Source organism: Rhineura floridana, chromosome 8 (genome assembly GCF_030035675.1).
Source record: "Rhineura floridana isolate rRhiFlo1 chromosome 8, rRhiFlo1.hap2, whole genome shotgun sequence".
NCBI classification, from domain to species: domain Eukaryota; kingdom Metazoa; phylum Chordata; class Lepidosauria; order Squamata; family Rhineuridae; genus Rhineura; species Rhineura floridana.
The window spans coordinates 79,854,004-79,879,377 of record NC_084487.1 but is presented as its reverse complement, the minus strand read 5'-3'; the positions used below and the strand labels follow the sequence as shown (position 1 = coordinate 79,879,377).

The following is a 25,374-nucleotide window of genomic DNA, read 5'->3' as shown; positions in this document are numbered from 1 at the left end:
CACATTTGGCAGAAATACAAAAAAAAATCTAGAGGGGGGACCCTCCAAAAAATCCAGTGAGGATTTAGTGTGCTCAATAGTTAACGAAATTCTGACTAACTGGAGGAGGAAAATCATATATTTTAAAAATATCAGAAGGGGGGGAGAGAATGGAGTGACTGGAAGTCTGATCAACAACATTCCACCTTGCAATATTAGGGCCAGATCCTTACCATACATTTAAATCACTATTATTCCACTTCAAACAGTCATGGCTTCCCCCGAAGAACCCTGGGAACTGTAGTTTAAGGGTGCTGAGAGTTGTTAGGAGAACCCTATTCCCCTCACAGAGTAGTTTAACAATAAATCCCTCTTCCCAGGGAATCCTGGACATTGCATATGTCAGGATGTCTAGAGACCAGCAGGTGGGGTATTGTTTAAGGGTTGTTGCTGGGGTCAAGGTTTAGTTTTGGAGATGCATTATTTTTTCTGTTAATCTGGATTATGCTCTTGTATTTTTATTCTTAGACTTCATTATGAGTTATCAATAGATTTGTTTAATTTTACTGTATATTCATTTATTTAAGATGTTTTCATTAGTTTATTATCTATAGGACTACTTAAATTTTATGTCCTGTAACAGTGAATTACGTACCTTTTTGATGTTGTAAACTGCCTTGAGCATGCGTTTACTATGGAAACGTGGCAGACAAATAAATGATAGTAATGATGAGGAAATGTAAATATTGATAAATATGGCTTTTCCACTTGGTGTCCAGGTAATTCAAATGCAATTTTTGGCACTGCTTAAGAAAATGCCAATGAACAAGGCCTGCAATTCACACTCATTTAGATCTATGGTGGATATAAAAAAAGAAAAGAGAGAGGGATCAAGATTATGGGGATTTCCTTGAAGTTGTATATATGAAGAAAGCCATACTAACAAGCCTAAACACCCTCTGAAAACAGGCAGTAGTGCTAAGGGATGACTTTAATGTTAACCAAACACAAAATGGGTCAAATTTTGAGAACTACCTCCACTGATGGTTCCAAGACACAACAAATCACCAATGCATATATCTCTGGATAAAGAGTAACAATAAAATAGAGAAGGAACAATTGATATTCCAGTTCAAGCTAAAAATCTTTGGATATGCATGATCTATGGCAGGAGGAACTCCATTACCTAGAATTAAGTTACTTTGTTTTCATTGTCCTGGTTACTGCTTTTTTATTCTTTTCTACCTGACTGTGGCCCTAGGAAAAACTGCAACAAAAATCTGAGATTATATCCACACTATGCATTTAAAGTACATGGCTTTGTCCAATGAATCCTGGGAACTGTACTTTATTAAGGGTGCTAGGAGTTTTAGCTCTGTGAGGGGTAAACTACATTTCCCAAGATTCTTTTGACAAAGCCATGTGCTTTAAGTGTATGGTGTGGATATGACCTAAATTAATTCACACATTACTTTTGCATTAGAAACAACCACTTATAACTTCTTTGATTTCTTTGTAGTTGTCAACATATTACATTTATGAAAGTTCAGGGTCATGTTCTGTTGGCCAGTAGTGCTATCTATGTGACTCACAGACAGAGGTTTGTCAGAGGAGAAGGAAACCTGCAGTAAATGGGTTAACAAGAGCAAGGGAGAGTGCCAGAGTTGTCAAGGCCAGCAGGTGGTTGGCAAGGGCAACTGCTCTGATAAGAGCAGCTCTCGCAGAAGCTCTAGTGTGGGGGAAAAGTCGTATGGAGAGAGGACTGTGTTTGAAACTTATTGTCAGTAAAAGACTCTTACAAAGAACTTTGCCTGGCCTGGATTATTTCTGGTTCTGCACAGCTCCAGAGTTGCTTCTCTGGACCGTACCGACGCACACGCGCCAACAGGGGTTATGGGCCCAGCTTATGGTCCAAAGTAAGAGGTTCTGGTGCTGTTTGGATCCGTGGTTGCAGAGGAAAGAAGCAGCAAGAAAGAGGCAAGTAAAGAGTGGACAACATGGCTATAAACCTGTCATCCGGGATGCCAATGGAGAGATTGAATGTGGTTAATTACTCCAGTTGGAAATGGAGAATGAAAGCAGTTCTGGTCAAAGAGGATTTATTTGACGTGGTGGAAAATCCCCCTCCGGCCGCTCCATCAGCAGCGTGGACGAAGAAAGATGAGAAAGCGAAGGCATTTATTACTCTGGGGCTGTCTGATACACAATTGTTGCTAGTGAGTAATGAGCCGACATCTCATCAAATGTGGGAAAAGCTAAGAGCCGCTCATGTGCAGCAAACCGCAGGAAGCCGGCTGTGTTTAGCGCGAAAACTATATCAGATGCGTTTTACTGATGAAATGACTATGAGTGAGCATCTTGCTGAATTTCGTCGATTATTTGGAGATCTTCAAGATAGAGGAGTGAATCACAGTGACATTCAGATGGTTTATATACTGTTATCTTCATTTGATCAAAAATGGGACACTTTGGTTACTAGTATGGAGACATTGCCAGATGGAACTTTAACTCTGGACTTTGTAGAGCAAAAACTGCAACAGGAATGGAACAGAAGACAAGAAAGTAAAAGGACTGAGTTCAAAGAGGCTGAAGCTGCTCAACAAAAGTATCCAAGAAACAGGCAAGAAAATAAAATATGTTATTTTTGTGGGTCCCGAGGACATATACAAAAACAGTGTTTGAGTAAGAAAAGAAGAAACAGGGACTATGGATGGCAGAAATCCAGTGTGAATTTTATTACTGAGGAGGACAATAAAACACTTAACTATAAATGGCTTCTAGATAGCGGGGCGTCAAACTGCCTAATTACGGACGCAAGCCTGTTTTACACTTCAAAGCCTGTTCAAGAGAAGATTTATCTAGCTGACGGATCGTCACGGGACGCGATTGCAAAGGGGACGATCAGGTTGAGTAATCTGAGAACAATATTAACAAATGTACTTTTGGTTCCTGATTTAAAATGTAACATTCTTTCAATAAGAAAACTAACTCAGATAGGTTGTAAAGTATATTTTGAAGGAAATAGATGCATTGTGCAGAAAGGTGATGAGATATGTATGAAGGGGAAATTGCAGGACTCAATGTTTATGGTACAGAGTGAGCATGATGAACCAACATGTGCCTGGATAGGAGTAAATAAAAACATACACGAAAATTGCATACATGAGTGGCACAGAAGATTACGGGCATTGATACAGAGAACAGAGACACAATATGGGGTTGTTATTAAAAATATAAAATCAGACCAGGGAGGTGAATTTACAAGTAATTCATTGAGAACATATCTAGAAAAGAAGAGAATAATCCAAAGTCTCACTGCTCCTTTCTCACCATCATCCAATGGAACTGCAGAGAGGAGGAACAGGTCTCTGCAGGATTCAATGAGAGCCATGCTGGCAGATGCAGAAATGAATAATACCTATTGGGGTGAATGTATTTTATATACTGCTTACATACAAAACCGCCTTGTACACAGAATAATAGGAATGTCTCCCTATGAGAAGCTGACAGGGAGAAAGCCCAGGCTGACACACATAGAGCGTTTCGGAGCAAAATGCTGGGTGCATGTTTCTAAGCAGAAAAGACATGGAAAATTGGCCCCAAGAGCTCAGGCAGGTCGTATTTTGGGTTTTCAGAATTCGTATTATAGAATCTGGGTACCTGCAAAGCAACAGGTAGTACTTAGCAGAAGCATAAAGGTAGTAGACCAACCATGGAAAAGTAGTCAAACAGTAGTGCTTGATGATGCAAGCAAACAGGAAACAGCAGCTGTTCCTTTTGGTCCTCAAATACCCTTAAGAGCTGCGTTAACTGATCTAATTAAGGGTGGCAAACGTAACATTAAAAGACTGAGAAGTGAGGACATAGTAAAGCAAGATACAGAAGTACCAGGAACAAGTGCAGGAACAAGTGCAGGAACAAGTGCAGGAACAAGTGCAGGAACAAGTGCAGGAACAAGTGCAGGAACAAGTGCAGGAACAAGTGCAGGAACAAGTGCAGGAACAATTAAAGATGAGAGTGATGAAGCAATGGAAATTGACAACGTCAGACGTTCTACAAGATCAACGAAAGGAAAACCACCACATAGATTCACATTTAATGTAACACAAAACAAGGATGAGACAGATGAATATCCTTTAGAGTGGGAAAAAGAAGGGCCAATAGACAAAGAAACTATGGATCTAATGTGGAAATACTGTATTGAAGAATGAAATGTAAATGAATTTGAGTAAAGATAAAGTTAATGCTGAATAAATTGTATGAATAAAGAAACAAAACTGAAATGGAAATAGAGACTGTAATGAGAATGAGTAATGAGAAACAAAATGATGTGTATATATATGTATATTGAAATTGTATTGTATAACTGAAAATAAGATAAATGTATTTTGTGTTCTGTGAGTCCCAGGTGGGGGCTGTTGGCCAGTAGTGTTATCTATGTGACTCATAGACAGAGGTTTGTCAGAGGAGAAGGAAACCTGCAGTAAACGGGTTAACAAGAGGAAGGGAGAGTGCCAGAGTTGTCAAGGCCAGCAGTGGTTGGCAAGGGCAACTGCTCTGATAAGAGCAGCTCTCGCAGAAGCTCTAGTGTGGGGAAAAAGTCGTATGGAGGACTGCGTTTGAAACTTATTGTCAGTAAAAGACTCTTACAAAGAACTTTGCCTGGCCTGGATTATTTCTGGTTCTGCACAGCTCCAGAGTCGCTTCTCTGGACCGTACCGACGCACACGCGCCAACATGTTCATGGTGCAACCCTTTTACATCCCTGCCTTCTATAGGTTATAGCCGTTCAACAGATACAAACAATGAACGTTTGAGCTGTAGGCAGTAAATGTATTAGATAATAACACATGGTATTACCCACTGACAAGTATGAAAAATGGACTTCCTTATGGCAACCCTATGAATAGAGTTTTCATGGTAAGCAGTATTCAGAGGTGGTTTACCATTGCATTTCTCTGAGGCTGAGAGGCAATGACTGGTCCAAGGTCACCCGGTGAGCTTCACAAGTATACCGAAATGTAATATGGAGCTTGGGATGCCTGACAATGTCAGCTGATAGGCATTTTTAAGTGGAGCCAAGCTGGTAGGCACTTCCCAGACGAATACATGGATTGGAATGCAATTATCCTTCAGATCTCACTTCTCCTAATTTTGCATTACAGTTATTGGCCAAAAACATATATCAAAATATGTATATTTAGAGAGCCAGTGTGGTGTGATGGTTAAGGGGCTGGACTATGACCTGGGAGACCAGGGTTCAAATCCCCACACAACCGTGAAGCTCACTGGATGGCCTTGGGCCAGTCACTGCCTCTCAGCCTCAGAGGAAGGCAATGGTAAACCACCTCTGAATACTGCTTACCATGAAAACCCTATTCATAGGGTCGCCATAAGTCAGAATCAACTTGAAGGCAGTCCATTTCCATTTTTTACCTTCATGTTCTAGGTTAAAATACATACAAAACCCACATTTTTGGGTTAAAGTATCATGAAGTAGTCAAAGTATGAAAGGGATGTGTGACATATACCTTAACGGGTTCACGAATCAATGCATATGAAACTGACCTGGATTGGAAGACTGTAACAGAACACACTCTTAGGTAAAGCATCTCATATACCATAGCTGAAAAAAACCAATACCTGTGTGAGACTTTAGAGAAAGCCAGTACCTTCACTAGACTGTACTAAATAGCAGTCTCCTAACCCCATATATCAGGTGTGGGGAACCTTTGGTGTTCCAGATGTTGCTGAACTAAAACTCCCATTATCCCTAGCCATTGGCCATGCTTGCTGGAGCTGATGGGAGTTGTAGTTCTGCAATAGCTGGAGGGCCAAGTGTTCCTCTCACCTGCATGGACCAAAGAGAAAAGCGAGGGGGTTCCAGTAGTTTACTCAGGTGAATGCTAAAATGCACATAAAAGTACAGTGAGAATTTAAGGCATAATTTGGGAATGTAAAACTATGAGGAAAAGATGGAATGTCACTGAGGAGAATGGGAGATGTCATTACAGAAATGGATTGGCTAACATACATCTTTTGCCTGATATATTTTCCAGACACTCCTCGACAACCATAATGTCAGTAAGTTTGGGGAGGGGGAAAACTCATCCGGATGTTTAGAACACACTAATCTCGGTCAGGAGAATCAGCCTGCTATTTCTCGAAGGCTGCATTAGTGAATGACTGAATCCTGGAACAAGGCTTTGTAGGGAAGTGATTAAGGATACTACTATGAATTTATGTCAGAAACTGATAAAGGAGCAGATTCAATTCTGTTCAACTAAACTGTCATGAAAGGCAAGACAGATCTCCTTTACAAATTCCCTGGTCACAGTATGTTAACTCCACAAGGACATACTGCTGGTTTTATTCAACAAGATGTTCAGACACCAGAAAACACTAGCTTAATATTAAGATATAGGGATTATGATTGGTGATTAAGTGAAAGAGCACAAAAGGTCAACAACTCATAACGTATCCTATTGTCTCTTGTAACCACAAGCCAACAAGCATTTTATGATCACAGACTACTAAAGGCATGAAGATCCTAACTTCTGATCCTAACCTGCTAACCTTGAAACAGGTTGCACTGAAATTAATAGAGTTTATGATACCCATCAAGCAAAACTAAAAAAAAAAAATTGTCTGTGCTTATTTTAAATCTATTACTGACCTAAAAATAAACCAGATGCCTGTCATTCATCCCTGTAACAAACTTGATGCTGGTACCTAGGAACCTGAAAATAACTGTTTCTGCAGCTCTGATTCTGTCATTTATTATCATAACCATAAGTATAACAACTTGGCAAGTCTGAATAATAAAAAGAGATGAATCAAATTAGGGGTGGGGTGATAATCCCTCCTTTTACCTATCTTACATGATGCCTTAAAACATCTGTAACCTACTGATGCACTGGTTCATCCACTGGTTCTAACAGCTGCATGCAGAAAGGAGAGCCAGATATTGAAAGGAATGTGATAACTAACATAAGAAAATTATTTAGCATAGTTTACATGTCAACAGTGATCGGTCTTCAGTACATCAGACTTTCATGTTTGCTGCAGGTGAAACCCACAGCTTGTCTGCTATCATTTACCATAATGCTTCCAAAGACTGAGTCATAGCTGTATTGAGTAAAGCAATAATATTTTGTGCCACTGCCTTGGAAACTAGTAAGTTAAACACCTCAAGTCATTTGAAGGAAGGGGAGCAAAATAATTAGAATGAAACATTTAGTGTTGAATCAAAATGTGCCACGACTAATCTATTGGCCATAATTTAAACATTTTCATGATTGTGTGTGTGTGTGTGTGTGTGCACAACACACACAAGTTGTGAAGATAGTTAAGCTAATTTATATGTGAAGAAAAGGTGCAAGCAACTTTATTCAAGTGTCTGATTTTTCATAGTGCTTTTCAAATACGCTACCCCAGATACTTGTGTTGCTTACTGTGTGAAGACTAGAACACATGTCTAATCCACGCGGACGCCCTGGTTTTGGGAGTCTCACTAAGATGTGCCCACACTTCCTTGCAGCTGCATGTTTCTAGGAAGTGTGGGGGTATTTTAATACCTCTCAATATAGTAAAAATCTCTAAATGTTTTACAATAAAATAGGTGGTTAACAATAAAAATGCAAACTACTTTCCATAACATTTCTTAAAACTAGATAAAAACAAAATAATGGCATATAATAAAACTGAATAGTTGTACAAAACAAATAAAGATAAAAATAAAAATTGGGGACTGTTTTTTCCAAACAAGTCTACCATCAGTGATTTTCTCATTAATGAGCAAGCTACACATGATGATTTTTTATCGTTCAGATTGTCCTTAATTGCAAGTTTTTGCTTTCACAAATTTCTAGCACGGGGCTCAAAATTCAGATTGTAATCTATGTATGCTCATGTGTGTATGTGGGGGGGGGGAGCTTTAACCTTTTTCTCGATGCAGCAGTCGCAATCTGGGTTGGGGACCCATGCCTGCAATTTGCATTGGGAAAAATCCTATTTGCTCCATAGGGAGTTCTTCTCCTCAATACAATTTGCATGTATGTGTTTGTGTAGGGCTGATCTGGACAGCGACAACTGTGAGGGAAAAAAGTTAAAGCCTCCCTACCCTATCTGGGTCCCAATCCAGATTTGGGGCCATGAGCTGGAAATCTGTGAAAGAAAAACCCTGTATTCAAGGCCAAACTATATAATAAATGTGGAGCGTTGACTGGCCCTGAGGAATCCCTGTTAAACTTTCAAGGAATCTGGATTTTTAGGAACAAATATGAAAAGAACACCAGTGTAGAGCACAAACTACATTTGGTTGTTATTTAAGGTATTCTCTAAAAACCCACTCTTTAACAAACAACATTGCCATGATTTCAATCTAGTTCTTTTACTGCAGTGTCCACTGTGTAATTAAAACAAAAACACAGACTGATCCTTCACAGCCAATCATGCACAACTCTGCTAATGATTGTTGAGGAAAGAATCTCAGAAGAAAATTCCCTGTATGGTTTTATCTACACACAGAGACTGTAAAGCAGTTTTTGTGCTTCAAAACACAAAGAGCTGAATGCTGCAGCTTCAGTGCTCTGTATAAGATTTATGTCTCTGGCTCTATTTAACATAGAAAAATGGAGATTATCCTTCATTCATCCTTTTCAAGCTGTATGGTCATTCCTATTGCAAAATAGTCTTCAGAGACGAAAACAATGTTTTAGAAAGGGGCTTCCTAGTTTTCTGACACTATTTAAAACCAGTTAGTAATTAGTTTTTCAGAGGAAAAACACCTATTCTGAGAAAAGCCCAGAGCTTTACATGGGGCCTATTTGCTTAGGTCTACATTTACTCCTTCTGTCAATAACCTCAATATTGCTGTGTTTGATGGGAAGATTCCTGTTAGGGGATTTATTCTGCAATCCTATTCTTGACTCACCGTAGCTGCAACTAAGGCTGGTTTCACACTGCACTTTATTCAAATAATTTCTTACCTGGTAATCCGTGCATTTTTATTTGATCTTTCACATGATGTAAGAGCCAGTTCTGGAAATCTAGTGGACGTTTTGTAGTCATTTCCATGATAAATGATTCCAGATATAACCTGTTTGCAAGCTTGGGTATCTGGAAAATGGTGGGAGTTTTATGCTACCTGTAGCCACTCATGTGATAGTCATTCCAGCACACAATGCATTCCCGCCCTTTAGGCTCGCATCTTTTTTCCTGACAAAAACTGTGCTGATATTCCAGCATAGGCATGGCTAGCAGCTTCTCCCAGAGCTTGGAAGATTACTTTTAAAAAGTAATGTTACATGGCCCAGAAAAGTAGTAATTACTGTTACAATTATAATTGCTCTGAAAGTAACTGATTACTTTACTTTTCCTCCAAAGTAATCACTACAATTACATTTCTGTTACTTTAAAAAAAACGCCTACAAGGTGCTGGCCTTGGCTGCTGCACATCTAAGTAGCCTGAAACAACATTAAAAATAAACAAATACATACAGAGGTAGTAGAATAATTATTTTTATTCATAAGATAGCAATGGTGGTCTCTGCTGGTAAGGGTGGTGGGGAGGGAGGCTGAGGCCACTACTCAGATCTTTGCACGTCAAACCAAGTGCAACCCCCCCCACTCAGCCAGCAAGCATAATCTCTCTCACTTAACCACGTCCCAGACCCTGCCCTACCACCGACTAAGGGACACTCACTCTAGCAAACATTTCCCCCTGAGATGCAAAAAAGTTAAAATACTGCAAATGCAGCACAGCAGCCAGAGAGGGTGGTGGAGGCCACTTTGTGTGCCGAGTGCAAACACAGTATTCACACACACAAACACACGTTGTCATCTTTCACTTCCACAGTTCTTTATTTCCATTCTGCTGCTGCCTCCTTCTCCTCTTTTATCCATGTTCTTGACCTCCTTTTTCCCTCCACTCCATTCTTCACCACCACTATCTGCTTTTTAAAATAATTGTTTTCTCCACTCCACCCCATCTCACTCTCCGCCTCCTCCCTCGTCGCCTCCTACCCATCCACAGAGCATGAGGAAAGAGCAACGCTGCACAGAAGCCCAGTTTGAGGCACATGATTTTCATCCACAAATCAGAGGAGCAGAAGACTTCCCCTGCTTCCCCCCCCAAGTAATGCCCAAAAGTAATGCTGGAAACGTTACAATTACTCCACAAAAGTAGTAAAATTACTCCTAGTTCTATTACAATCAAAATGTAAAGGAATTACCCACTCGTTACTCAAAAAAGTGATGAATTACAAGTAATTCGTTACTTGTAACTAGTTACTTCCAAGCTCTGGCTTCTCCTTCCTCCTTTTCCCCACATCTCCTCCCCCCGTGTCCAGATACTACCTTGCACAGTGAACTATATGGAGGAACCATAGTGCAAATGTGTATAATGGGTGAGGAATGAAAACAAGACATTGTTCACTGCAGCAGTGTGAAAGACATTTGCATGAAATGCCGGTATATCAGCTGAAAAAGCCACAGTTCCTTAACACAAGGGGTACTGCAATGTGAAAGGAATTTTAGAAATTGGGACAGAAGTGCTACCATTTTAATCTGCAAATTTGATGCAATAAGCCCCATGTATGAAAGCAGCCTACATCCATAATGCTGGCAAAACTCCAGATTGTGATGGCACTGGAATTCCATAAATTTAAGTCAGTCCATGTACTCCACTAATCTTCCACAATGTAGTGCCCTCCATATATTCTGGACACCAACTCCCATCAGCCCCACCCAGCATGGCCAATGGTGGAAGTTCATTTATCAAGATATTTTTATACTGCCTTTCACAGTTGCAGGGTGGTGTGCAACAAAATATAATACCACTATTCAAACCAAATTCACACAAAATACATAACTAATACGACAGCAGCATCCTGCTTAAAACAGATTGGTAAAGACCCATCCCACTTCTCCATCTGACAAAAGAGGTGCATCTTCACCTGTTGTCAAAATGAAAACACTGTAGGGGCAAGGTACACCTCAGTAGGGAGATCATTTCACAGTCATAGAGCCACCACCAAAAAGGCTCTTTCATGGACCCACACACTGCTCACCTAATTCAGAGCAGGGACCACCAAAAGAGCCTTACTTGCTGATCATAATGAATGGGCAGGTTGATAGTCCAAAATATTCGGGGGGTGTTAATTTGGAGAACTCTGTCTTACCTCATCATCATTATTCAGCTTAAAAAAGAAGGGGAAGGGTACACATGTTCCCAGACATGTTCTTTCAATGCCTGGTTCTATTCTAGTAACTCTCTGTAAACATCTAGATTCATTTATTGAAAATATTCCCACAGCATCCCTCATACCAGAGCTCCAAAAGACTTCAGAAATAAAGGTTAAGTGACAAGAATGTAGGAACAGAATGATACTTACTCTGGGTGTGCAACCATTTTTTCCACAGGATGAGACCAGATTGGCTTTACAACAGGGCTATGCAATGAACATCCACCTACAGACTTTCAATTAGATTTCAATTAGATTATTATCCTTACACAGGGCGAGAATTATTTCAGGTTCAGCACTAATATTATTTTCAAATAAAAAGAAATATTATAGGTAGCCCATTTGAATTCTGGCAAATGTATGTCTTAGCCAAAAGAAGACAAGCTATTTAAGAAGAAGAAATATTTGTACTGACATAATATTGTTTTATGCAACCAGAGATAGAGGATTTGTTAATACTGCTCAAGTGTCTTCCTCTGGTAGCTTTCTCATCCAAATCTGTCTTTCATTTTGCCCAGTCCCCTTCATCCTATCTACCCACACTTTGGCCAACTGTCAGTATCTTCTGGTTAACTTCCAACCAGGCCTTGTTTTCCAGTTCTCTCCTCTCCTTAACAGAGTCCAACTGTGTTGTTCATTACATCAGTAGGAACTTGGGTGGGAAAAACAGGACAGTGAGCTGTTGGAGCCTGCCTGGTGCTCCAGTGGCTAGACCAGCCTTTCCCAACCAGTGTGCCTCCAGATGTTGTTGGACCACAACTCCCATCAGCCTCAGCCAGCATTGCCAATGGTCAGGAAAGATGGGAATTGTGGTCCACAACATCTGGAGGCACACTGGTTGGGAAAGACTGGGCTAGACTACGAAGAACATGCAGAGTCTACATGTAAGCATGGTGTGATGGTGGATGAATGTTACTAAATCCTCCCCACACCAATTCTGTGCCTCCTCATCAAGACAGCTGAAGTAAACAACTAGTTGCATAAGCCAGGGTCCATACCATCCCAGGCTCATCAGAGAAGCCCCCATCAGAGGAAGACCAGGAGGCTCCAGTCTAGTTCAGGTTCCATCTGAGGGTGAGAGGCCAGGGTCCTATGACAAGGTCCAAGATGGGTCATCTGCACCTGGGGCAAGCTCATCCTCTGACATCAAGGCTAAACAGACCCTGAGCCCAAGGGAGAGGCGCTGTCCCCAACACCAGATGGAGACCCTGCCAATCTGGAGGAGTGCCTGACTAAAGGCCTGGTCTCCTCAGGAGTAAAGGACTCCTCTAGAGTAAATGTCTGGCTGCAGGTAATCAATGGAAGTCAGCTGAGGTTTGGGGTGTGGTTCAGCAGCTCCAGCATAAAAACTCCAGAGCTAGGCTAGAAGAGCTGCTGGAACAATGTCTATACTTAGCTGTGTACGTGACCTAAAGATTGCCTGTGGACCCTGGACTTGTATCTTGCCTTGCCTCTTACCTGTGTGGCTTGCAGACTGCTTGGCTTCTGACCCTGATTCTTGTCTGACTCCCTTGGTTTTGATGTATACTCTGGACTCTAAGTTTAGACTGACCCTGAATATACCCTTGTGCTACCCTCCCTTGTTTCTCCTCATCTCCTTAGGGGGCCTGGTGAGAACAAGCCAATACTTGTTAACCTTTTTAGAAAAGAGAGAGACTCAGCTGAAACAGGCTGAGCTTTTAGCACCTGTTCAGGCATTTCTCTCTTTGCATGATTAACACTGCATGGACAATGGGCCTGCACACACTGGTCCCACCCCACAACCCTTGCCAGCTTAACCTTCACACTCACACTGTCCACACTTTGAGGGGTAGCATATCTATGGAGGGGAATCCGGCCAAACATATGTAGGCTGTTCCTGTGAGATGGAACCCTGAATAATCAAGACAGCCTGGAGGTGGGATGGCAGAGGATGTTACAGCACATGAGGCCAGTGGATGCAACACCTCTCTCTCTTGCTACACAATGTTAATTGTGCAGAAGAATTCCTAAAGAGGTCTTTAGGAATAGCTCAATGAGTTTTGATAGCAATATGGACTGGGTAGCCAGTCTCTTTGGCCCTGCAGGTACCCAGTGCCTGAGAAGCTGCAAGAGACAGCAGCATAATGGGCATCTGTCCCTCCATCACAGCCCTCTCCAGGCAATCCTGCTACACCAGTTAACAATATAAGAACATAAGAACCTGCCAGATCAGGCTAGTGGCCCATCTAGTCTAGCATCCTGTTCTCACAGTGATCAAACAGATGCCTATGGGAAACCCACAAGCAGAATCTGACTGCAACAGCACTCTCCCCTCCTACAATTTCCAGATACTGGTATTCAGCAGCATTCTGCCTCCAACAGTGGAGGTAGACCAGTTACATTGCTCTCTGTCATGTATCCTGGAAAATATCAGGAGCAAACAGAAGACCAAAAGCAGGGCAAACCCCACAGAGGCACAGCTGACTTCATATTGATCATTGCTGCTATAGATCTCACTTCTGATCTGCATGGCATCACACGCATGAAGCATCTTTGAGCCCACACATCTTGAATGCGAGACAAGAAAGACACCGGGTGGTGATGATTCAGGAGGAGCAGCTGCAACAGTTGCACTGACTATGTAACCACTAGGAGTTATTGAGTGTGCCCTCAAGAAAGGGTGCTACCATCTCAGTGCTCCACATGCTTTAACCCAACTGCCCACTCTCTTCACATTGGTAGTCCCCTTGATGTCTACATATGAAGGTTCACCATTACAACAATACACATTGGAGTTGCACTGGAACTCTGCTGCTTTTCTTCTGCTTCAAATATCCTGGCTTTCTTCCTGAAAGGAAGAATATACCAGCAATGTTTGACTAGCCATGGCAATATGTGAAGTATGGCACTTGACATTCACCAATGGGGGGCGGGGAGTGATCTTTATTTCACAACACCCTTGTATGGTGGGAGCTTATTTCCTATATTTGGGAGTTCATGGCACCACTCATACTATTGCTATGTTCTCTGTGTGAGGGAAGCTGCTCCTAAGAGTTGTTCAGTTAATGCTCACTTTCCTCTAGTCATAGAGATTGGGAAAGGTGAGACACTCCATTGCCATAGGTGCTTGAGAGTTCTGTTCCTGGGTGCTTGGAAAAGGGGGATGAGTGGGGCGTGTGTATGAGCCTGGCTTTGTGGCACTGTCTTCTCTTCCCTGGCTTCTTTGTGTGGAGTGCTTTCTGCTTGCCACCCCAGATGTAGGACTGACAGTGGGATTCCAGATGGGTGTTTGTAACTGGAACCCTGAGGACAAATGTTCTGAGGAGACAAATGTCAGTGATCTGCTCATCCTTGATTTGTTATTCATCTTGGGAGGGGGATGGCAAGTTCCCGCTTGGGTCTGTTAAATTAGGATGCATAATGTGGAGCAGCGGTGGAGAACATCCAGCTTGTGTGTCACTCTAATTAGGCTTGGCCAAGTCAATACATATGACATCTTATATGATGTCAGGTGTGGAGCAGGTAAAGATGTGGCTGGGCCAAAAAATGGAGAGTTTTGAGGCACTGCTAATTGGTGGCACCAGTGAAAATCCGCACAAAACACTCTGCAAACACTAACAATCAGTTGATTGTCAGCACTTGGAAAGTGATGGGCACCATGTAGGTGATAGTCCAGCAGGTGCAACCCCCAGAAAAAGCATTTAGTCTATTCCAGTGGATCCCAAACTACTCCCCCCCAGACCACTTGAAAATTGCTGAGAGTTGGCAGACCATTTAATGATTTTTCTGTTTGTTGTTTAGCAACTGTAATGTGCTGTGTTAGATGCTAACGTCTTTTAGAAAAATCAGAGTTACTGCTACAGTCAACCTGAATGAAGCTCACGAAGCATACTTTGGGAACCCCTGGTCTGTGCCTATGGACAACGTTGTAATCCTTTCCTCAGTTGTGGCTATGGAGGCAGGGAAGGAAAAAAGGCAGAGCAGTGATTTGGGGGGGGGGGTTCATGGGAGCTTATCCCAACTTTACACAAAACGTTTGCAGGTATAATGTCACACAGTTATCAGTGATGGGACCACTCATTAATTGAACCCCTGTTCCTATTCTGCAGTGCTCCAAACTCTGCCCATTTTTGTCCCTTGTACTAGTCGGCATCATGTAGCCAAAACAAAACAATATATTTATTAAATAAATGCCAAAAGAAAGATATATATGGATTTAAAAATAGACATTTTAGATGCAGTGAAAACAAAAAGGAGAAAAAGTACATGGTTTTGCTATGCCAGTGTAAATCAAGGGTCCCAGCATTATCAGTCAGCACCAGGGGGTTAGGTAACTAAGCCACTTCTGTGGCTGAATTTTAGAACAATAGTAGGTGGTTAGATCAGGGATGGGGAAGCTGTGGCCCTCCAGATGTTGTTGGTTTCTAACTCTCATCAGCTACAATGGCCAGTGATGAGGGATAATGGCAGTTCTAATCCAGCCAGAGCTGTGGAGTCGGTACGACAAACCTTCGACTCCGACTCCTCTATTTTTCTACTGTCCGACTCCAACTCCGACTCCGACTCCACAGCCCTGGAAAGGGCTGTAAATGTCTTTTTAAATTGGAAGCTCTCATAGGAGCATTTTTATCGCTACCTGAATATGCGCTGATCTTGGCATCACAGCATTTGTCTTCATCTGGGTCCTGTGTCATACACTGACACACAAAATGTTTTCCATCTTGAGTTATGGTGAAATGCTCAACTACAGCTGACTTCATGGGAAGCTTCTTTGACATTTTGAATTTATATTTTAAAAAATGTGTCAAAACTTATTTTGAAGCCGGAGTCGGAGTCGGTACATTTCTACCGACTCCGACTCCACCCAAAATTGCTTCCCACTCCGACTCCACGACTCCGACTCCAACTCCACAGCCCTGAATCCAGCACCATCTGGAGGGCTGCAGCTTCTCCATCCATGAGACAGATGGATTTCAAAAGACAGGCTTCCAATAGCTTAGGGCAGATATAATCAACATGGTGTCTTCCAGATTTTGTTAGCCATACTGGCTAAGGCTAGTGGGAGTTCAAATGCATCCAACATCTGGAGGGTACCATGTTGCCTTCTCCTGGCCTAAGTAGTCAGCAAGAAAAGTCTAATATAATTTTAGGACAATGCTAAGGCAAGAACAGTGATGTATTTGTTATCAAAATATTCTGTATGCCTTTGCAATTCCTTGTAGAAAAACAAATAACTGACTCTTTATCAGCTAGCCATTCTAAATGAAGTTCCTCAGTAGCTATGTCTGATATGAGTCCAGCTGTGTAGTAATGTTAATTAAGAGTAATAATAATAGCACATTTTCTTCTTTGTAAGTCACTTGGAGAGAGGTTTTAGTTGAAAAGTGACCAATATATTAAATAAATGCCAAAAGACAGATATGGATGAAAAAATGACATTTTAGATGCAGTGATAACCAAAATGGGAAAAAGCATAGGAGACAAAAAGAACAACACACACACACTTTGCCATAAATTCAGAAAGGCAACCGCTTATAATGAATTAAACTACCAAAAAGTATTGATTGGATGGGAACTTCCCAAAACAAACCCAACTTCACAAATAAGCAGAAGTTTAAGGAACCTATTTATTTATATAATTATGAAATATCTATCCCGCACTTCCTCCCAAAGGAACCCACTGCTTTTAACAAAACAAAAGGAAGCCATCCTGCTCTTTTCATTATATCTCATGTTGTCAAAAAGGAAACAGAACAATCATTATGCACCCTACCTAGGCCTCAATAAGAATGCACTTTCCTCTTTGGGACATCTTCTAAAAAGGATAGAACCAATTTAGAATTTAACCAGATGCCAGTAGCAATGATAATCAAGTATTTTCTATACATTATCAAGCTTGAGCATGACCCAGCCAAAGTTAAAGATCAGTTCATAGATTTCAACAAGAGCATTAAGCACATGCTCAAATCTCTCTCCCTTAAAGTGCTTAGCTGTGGCTGGATGGTGAGTTTTTTTTGTTTCCCATTCGCAAATCCTATGCCTACAAAATCTCTTAATTCTATGCTCAGGAATACATTATCTGCACATACGCTCACACATAGACTCTGCATGCACGTTTGATTTTTATGCCTTACTTTGAACTCTGTATTTTGTTTGATTTGAAGTATTTTGCAAAAGAGTGATTGCTGTCCCACTTGTTCTTATTTGAATAGATTTTATGTACCCATGTTGATCATGACAAATATTAAGGTTTGACAGATTTTTGTATATTTAGTTATGATCATAATATATGATAACGTAAATAGTTCAGCATGTTGAGAGAAAAATAATCTCCCTAATTTTCAAGTTGTCATTATCCATTGCACTTGATATGGTGACTGAATACTGATGTGATCATCCCCAATGGAAAAAATCCCAGGTGCTTGGTTATCCAGTCACATAGAAAATTGATGCTGAGCCACAAGATTCTAATTTTTTTTTATTCTAATGCAGGAACCTTAATATCTATTTAATGTAGTCAAGCAATCACAAGTTGATTAATCATATGGCATTTAATCAATTAACCAAATACATTTAAATATAGCTGCATATTGCTAGGACCTTGATGAGGAAAGCCCCTCCTACACCTGAATAAATAAAAAGCTACTGCCCATGTTTAAAAGAAAGACCATCTTAGTATGTTATTTTTCATCATTATGGGATCAGGATAAAAAAACATTGCCTTATCTCAGGATTGTGGTAGATCTAGGTCTAAGCAAGATAGTGACATTGATTTCAGCTGAGTACTGTCAGACTCAATTGCTTGCTATTTTTCTTGCTAAAAGAAAAGCAACAATGGTTTTATTCCAAGATAGAAAATGTCTGCTAGCTTGGGATAAAAACTGGAATAAATCTATGTGGATGATCCTTCATTAACTTTGGCACCAGGAGAGAGTGGATCAATCTGTACTGTTTGCCCAGTAATGTGCTCTTCAGTATCAGCCCTACCAATTAACTGAGGGACAAATTTTAATGTGCAACTAAAACTTTAGGCTGCACCTTGAGCATGTTTTCTTGAAAGTAAGGTCCACTGGAATCTATGGGATCTGCTCCTAAGAAAATGTGCTTTCCGCAGTGTTCGTTGATTAATCTATCAAATAGAATTAATTAAAGCATGCAAGTTTCCTAAAGGAAGTAATTTGGATCATTTCACATTTTACAAATACAAAGAAATGGAGGGCTGTTTTCCAACTGGGTCATACAGAGAAAACTCATAGAAAGCAATGGACTTATATTAATTGTTCCATTGATTTCAGTGGTTTTTCTCTAAGTATGACTTAGTTGGATACAAACCAAAGAAATCTCACAATGTACACAAGAGAGTTTGAAGATTATATTATTATTGATATCTTTCCTAATAGTTTTGAAGTGAGTGATGAGAGTTAAAGATGTAAACACTCATAACTGTATCCCTCCCAGTTTTATACCAATATATGGATATAAACCCCATATTTCCTGAATATAATATATTCAGGTTTACATAAATAAAAAGGGACTACATAAATAACAAAGGCCAATTCTGACATTTGCATGATTTTGTTGGTCTAGGCCCTAGGGCAAAATGAAGAAAGGCAAATATGTCAGTAATTAATATTTGCCTTTCTTCATTTTGCCCTAGGCGAGCAGTATAATTGTTACAAACTTTGTGCCACCCACTGCCATCTAAACGTAATCTTATTTCCAACTAGCATCTTAGAGAAGACCCATCTCCTTTATGGAGTCCAATTATTAGCCCACGTCTATGGAATTCTGACATTCCACCTTCTTGCCTAACTCACATATAGCTCTGGGGAATACACCACTTCCTAGTTACCTAGCCAGGTTCACAGAGTTTCCTACTGAGATTTGCTTCCACCTGAGATTCAATTGCATTTCTGTTTTGTCTTTGCAACCTTGCACCTTAAAATTGGTTGCTCACTGAAATCTACTCCTACTCCCTCCATTGTTCTCCTTGGGGTTATTAGAGGTTTTGTTCTTTGCTATACCAACTGTCCTTGACAGTATGCATCTCTGTTTCCTTTCCTGACATTTGCTCTTTCATTGTTACTCCTGGACTCTCCTGCATCTCTCCCTCCCATTTCCTTGGTGCCAGAGGCTTTCACTGTCATCGCCACAGTTGAGCCCTGAACATCAAACTTTCAACAGGAAAGCGATCCTACTGAATTGTGGCGCCCCGACGTTCTGAAGCATATTCATTATGCTTCGGGAGGCTGTGACGTCTGCTGGACTCTTCATGGACCAGCGTGAATAAATCATCTCTTAAAGTAATTAACACCCCCCCAAGATTCCAGAGTTTGACGATATGACGCTTCTCTGCCGCTTCCCAGGGAACTCATTCCACTCTCCTTGGAATCTGATTTCATTCATAATTTCACATCATTAGGAAGCTTGCCCTAGAGCAACGGATCTCCCCCGTAAGATTTAAACTTCTGTGCCGAACACTGAGATGTAAATTCCTTTGAAATAACCGGGGGGGGGCCTTGCTTCCAAAGGATCGTGCAAAGGATCGCATGAATAATCCTTAAGGTTTCGTTCTTTTTTTTAAGGCGAATGAGATCGTAAAAACTCCCTGCCATCTCTCTCCCGCCCCCCCCGCGTGAAATTTTACTGTTGAGGAAAAGCCCAGCATGAACAACCATCAGATCTTGCAAGCAATCGCCCCTTCTGGTAAGCTTACCTCTGATCCTGAAGGGGCAGGAACCAGTGACTCATGGCAGATCCCAGAGAAGATCTGGCATATGGACAGAGACTGGAGTTTACCGCTGTGCATGTTCCTCTGCCTTGCCCACAACTGAAGTTTGGGATCGGCGGGAGCTGGGGTGGAAGCGGTGGGAGCGGCAGCCGAGCGCTCTAAGCGCACACAAGACATTCCCTGGGCATCTGCTCCGTCGCCTCCGCCCACCTCTTGAAGGCGGATTGGCTCATCGAAACCAGAAGGCTTGGGATTGGAAGAGCGAGCGGGGCTTAAGCCGGTTCCGACGGCCCTGGCGACCGCTCAAGCTGGAAAGGCTGGGATCTCCTACCGGCGGGAGCGTTTTTATCCCCACCAATCCTCCGCGCACACCTCTCTCCCTCCCCCGCGCCCAATTTCCTCATCAAGGACCCAATACTTCAGTGGCAATGCGGTGTAATGCTAGGAGCAAAAGCCACTAGCCGAATGCCCGGCCCCTACGTTTCCTGAGTGGTGAATCTCGTGGCCCGTCCCATTGTCCATGGAGGGGGGTGCGCACGTGGAGAGGCGTATCGGGGGCAATGCTCGGCAGGCGTCTCAGCAGAGAGAGAAAAAGAGAAAAGAACCAAGGCTTTTTCGGAAGGGAAAACATCCAGTCAGCAGCTGTTGCTAGCAAGGAGAAACAGTCAAACAGTAAGAAAATAGGAATCTCTCCTTTCCTCTGCCCTGCAGTAGCAGAGGCTGGGAAAGAGGAGGTGACAAAGGACCACCAGCCCCTAACTCGCCACACATCGCCTCCTCTGAGCTCTCCGAAAGAAGGCAGCCGCCGCTCCTGATTCCTAACACTTGCTCACCCGCTCTGGGTACCGCGCACGGATGACTGGTCCCAGGCAGGAGTGTAGTCGTCCAGGGTCTCTGTGGTCATAGACCCCTTACTTTTTTGGGAGCAGGATCCCTATGTTTCCAGCGTCGCGCGAGTCAATCGGCATGAAAGGGGAGTGTGTTAGCAACTGAGAAGAACCTTCTAACATGTTTTCTTGTCCTTCCCTGCTGACTGGAGCCAATCAGAGTGAAAGGAGGTACGCCTCCTTTAGATTAGAGGTAATCTATGTACGCCGCCTAGAGTGGCCGTTCATTCGGCCAGATAGGCGGCCTAAAAATAAAATTGTATTATTATTATTATAGTGAGCCACTGAGAGGACTCTTCTCATTAGCTAACACTCCCGTGTCATGCTGATTGGCTCCTAGGGACTTCTATTGTGGGAGAAGGCACACAGGGGAAGGACTGAGGAGTATGGAGATGAGGAGGGAGACCAAGGAAGTGAATGAGAGGACGTGGCTGTGAGAGGATGCGGCATGACTATCATGAAAGGACCCTGCACTTTGGATTTGCCACTACGCTGCTGGTCCCAGGTGGCAGCTGCCTAGTCCAAAACCCCCAAGCAGACACCTGAGAACATAAGAGGAGCCTGCTGGATCAAGCCAAAGACCCATTTGATCCAACATCCTGTTCTCACACTGGCCGACTGGATGCCCATGGGATGCCTGCAAGCAAGACCTGAGCACAGCCACACTCTACGCCGCTAGGGATTCCCTGCATCTGGCATGCAGAGGCATAGTGCCTCACACGGCGGGGGGAGAAGCCATTCTGTAGCCCACTCTCTAGGAGCAGGCACTTCTCACTTCCTGGCTCTGCTTGCTCAAAGAGGATTAGACAGATTCATAAGGTTATCAGTGGCTCCTAGACACCATGGCTGTGTGCTGCCTCTGCTGTTGGAAGCAGTATGGAGAGCTGGGCATCATTGGCCGCTGGAGCACCACTGTGGAGGAAGCCCCCACTGTGTCCACCTGTTTTGGAATGAAAGCTGCACTCTTACACTTTCTTATCTGGGTGTAAAGCCCATTGAACTCAGTGGGACTTGCTTCTGAGTGGACATGTATAGGATTTTGCTGTTTGCTCCTTGGACTGCCTTCAAGTCGATCACGACTTATGGTGACCCTATGAATAGGGTTTTCATGGTAAGCAGTATTCAGAGGGGGTTTACCATTGCCTTCCTCTGAGACTGAGAGGCAGTGACTGGCCCAAGGTCACCCAGTGAGCTTCACATCTGTGTGGGGATTTGAACCCTGGTCTTCCAGGTTGTAGTCCAACACCTTAACCACTACACCACACTGGTATGCACTGGTACATCTTAGAAGCATGGATATACTAGACCTTAATCAGATGACATGCATATCACTAGAATTCATGAGATTCAACATGCATATTGACTTTGTACATTGTGTATGTAGGACCTGTAACTAACTCCATGATCAGTTTGCTTTGTACATGGAAAAGTTCTGCAGAAATTATTATGAAAATTTAAAATAATAAGCTGCACACATTTAATAAATATGTCGTACTGTAAGGGACTGTGATGTTCTCAAATGAGGGACACTGAATTCAGTGGGCCCTACTTCCACATAAGTGTATGTAAGAAGACAGATTTAAAACAAGATTGCTAAAACAATCTTATTTATTATTTCTCTAGCAGATTTATAGACCACCCTTTGTCACAACGGATCCCAGCATACCACAGAGCTGCTCTGATTTTGTGACAGGGTTTTGTCAAGCGATAGGTGGCTGATCGTGTTGTTTCCAAAGGCTGTGACTGTTCTGGAAGAAGAAGGTACAAGCATTTAAACTAAAGGCCATCTGGCAAGCCTTCTGACTGTTAATGCGAGTGTCATCCTAGAGGGCAGAAGCAAAGCCAAGAGAATTTCCTTCCCAGCTAAGCAGAGAACTTCAGTGCTGTTGATGCATTTTACTAACCATCTGTCTTGTGGGCTGTTTCTCTTCCAGGGTTGTTGTTGTTATTCCCGTCACTCTTCCACTCAGGCATTGCCTCCTGCACTGATAGGGGCTTCCCCACATTCCTGGGAGTTAAATGAAGGGGCAATGCCTCTTAATTTTCCCAAGCAGTTTCCCTAGTGAGCTCATTAGAAATTGAAATACAGACACTTCCTGCTGTGGAACGAAGTATGCAAACATTCATGTTTCACAAAACTTACCATCATGACAGCAAAATCTTGCTATGCTTTTAAAAAATAGTTTAATAGTTTCTTATCTACTACAAGCTGTGCATGATGCCACCACATGAGAGAGATGGAAGGGACAAAAAAGCCAAAATGTGGCTCACTGTCCAGCCATCATACACCCACTGCCAATCAGCCCCTATTGCTCCCCCACCGGGGTCTCAATCGGGATTTCCTGCATTTCTATGTTGCCTAGAAAGGAAGAGAAGTTGCTCCCCTCCATAGTAACCATAGAAGCCAAGGAGAAGGGCTGAAGATGATAGGCTCCATGGCCAGATGAGAATACTTAGAGGGCCACATCCAGCCTTGGAGCTGGAGGTTCCCATCCCTGGTCTAGATCAGGTCAGGGCAACCTTGGCCCTCCAGATGTTGCTGAACTACAACTTTCAGCATTCCTGCCTGTTGACTATGCTTGCTCGGACTGATGGGAACTGTAGTTCAGCAACATCTGGTATGTCAAAGGTTGCCCACTTGTGGTCCAGATGAATAGGCTGCTACTTGCAGGGAGCAAGTGCTCTGCAGAAAGGCCAAGATCTCATCAGGAAAGGAGGCTGAGAGTGGAATCCCTCCCTTTCTATACGGAGTGAAGAATGTAGTGCTAACTCATTGTCGCAAGGCCTACCAGTCCTCAGCTATCATATTGCCTGAATACTTGATACACGGCTAGGCTAAACATTGCAGTAGGGATCCTGCAACTTCTATTGATTGAAATCACAAATGACCCCTCAGTTAGCCTTCCTAAATTTGTTTATGGACAGAAACATGAATTTGATGAATAAGGACCTAATGAGCCATTTTGCTCACTGCAGCCAGTGTAATTATAGTCAGGAATGGAAAGAGCTCTCAGGAGTCACTCTAGAGGTACCATCAAGTGTAGCATAGAGCATCACTGGAAAATCTTACCCATAAACTAAGACTTATAAATGAACAAAGTAGGTGTGATGTATTTATGGCTACATGGCATGATTTTATTGTTTTCACTAATATCCAAGCATAGGGTCAGAGTCCTCCACCACCCGGAATGCAACTGGCAGACTTAGGCAGGTAGCACTGAATTCAGTGAAACTTGTTACATCTACTCCATCTAGGCTTGCTGAGAGAAGCAGGCTGTGAAATAATAGTCAACACTTCCCTTTTAGAAGTTATGTTTTCAAAAATCTGTCAGATCCTCTTAAAGGACCGCTTCCAAGAATAATTGTGAGAACTGTACATTTGATGATATTCTCAGATACCATTTTTAATATACTACTTATCCGCCGCCACCTTTTGTTTGCTTGTTTCTCCTCTGTTTTCTGTATTGCCCTTCCCTATTCCCTAATAAAATGTTGAAGAGCTCAAGGTGGCATATAAACATGGTTCCCCCCTCCTGATTTTATCCTGACAACAACCCTGTTGTGACTGCCCCAAGGTCACCCAGTGAGCTTCATGGCTGAGCAGGGATATGAAAATGTTTTCTATATTTATTTATTTAAAAGGACACATCTTATTTGGAGGAGAGACATGATTGCAGCGGCTGTTAGTCACTGCTGTTTTAATTGTTTTTTTGATACATTCTATGTATTTTTATTTACTTGTTTTATTGTAAACTACCCTGTGGCCTGTGCGCGAAGGGTGGCATATAAATACTTTATAAATAAATAAATACTTAAAAAACAAAACAAAAAGACATCACAAATAGTTGAGCCCATCCCATGAGGAAGGGAGGTGTTGAGCAACCCTGGCAGCTTGGATCTTGCTTTGCCATCTTTTGCTACAATCATACCTGAGTGCTTTCTAGTCTTGATAGACCAGGAGGTCTAGTGTTTCTGTTGGCTGAAGCTGCAAAGACCAAAGGAAATTACAGGATCGTGTTTGCTGCCACCTTCTGATTTAGTATATTGCAGTGGTTCCCAAACATTTTCCCCCACAGACCTCTTGAAAATTGCTGATGGTCTTGACATACCACTTAATGATTTTTCTGCCAGTTGTAGTGACTGTAATGCTCTGTGCTAGATGGTGTATGATTTTTAATTGTATTTGTATTGCTTCATTTATCTAACTATATGATATTTGCATAAGCTGTCACGCTGTCACACAGCGTCATGTGGGGGTGCAGCAGGGCGGAAAGTGAGGTGAGAGCATGAGGGAAACAAGGATGGGTGGCAGGGTGGCAGGCTACTGAGCGAGTAAGTAGGTAGTGGAATGTAGGGCGTGCGAGGCAAGTGGGTGGCTGTTCAGCAAGTGAGGCGAGTAGGCGGGTGTTGAATGAGCAGGCAAGCAACTGGGGGGGAAGGGTGGGCAGCTGGGAGGCAAGTGGTAGCAGCAGCTGCAGCAGCCTGGATGGGGTGCAGGAAATGCTCTAGGTGGGGAGGTGGCCTTGGTATGCTGCATGGAGTTGCACAGCAGTGTCATTTGTTGAGGGAA

At 42.4% G+C, this 25,374-nt stretch overlaps 1 protein-coding gene across 7 annotated transcripts in view; it reads right to left on the bottom strand.

Annotated features, from left to right (window-relative positions):
- AMIGO2 (adhesion molecule with Ig like domain 2) overlaps window positions 1-20,189 on the bottom strand; it is a 33,548-nt gene extending 13,359 nt beyond the window's left edge. The window contains exons 1-2 of one of the 7 annotated variants that reach the window (XM_061637829.1): window positions 19,903-20,189; window positions 11,376-11,458 (exon numbers count right to left, since the gene is read on the bottom strand). The gene's annotated coding sequence lies outside the window, so the exon portion shown is untranslated. Of the gene's footprint in view, window positions 1-634; window positions 835-8,969; window positions 9,075-11,375; window positions 11,459-12,223; window positions 12,290-12,683; window positions 12,806-19,902 lie in introns of those variants that run through there. The other 6 variants (XM_061637831.1, XM_061637828.1, XM_061637827.1 and 3 more) reach the window with 6 other exon arrangements.
- Window positions 20,190-25,374: the final 5,185 nt, after the last annotated feature.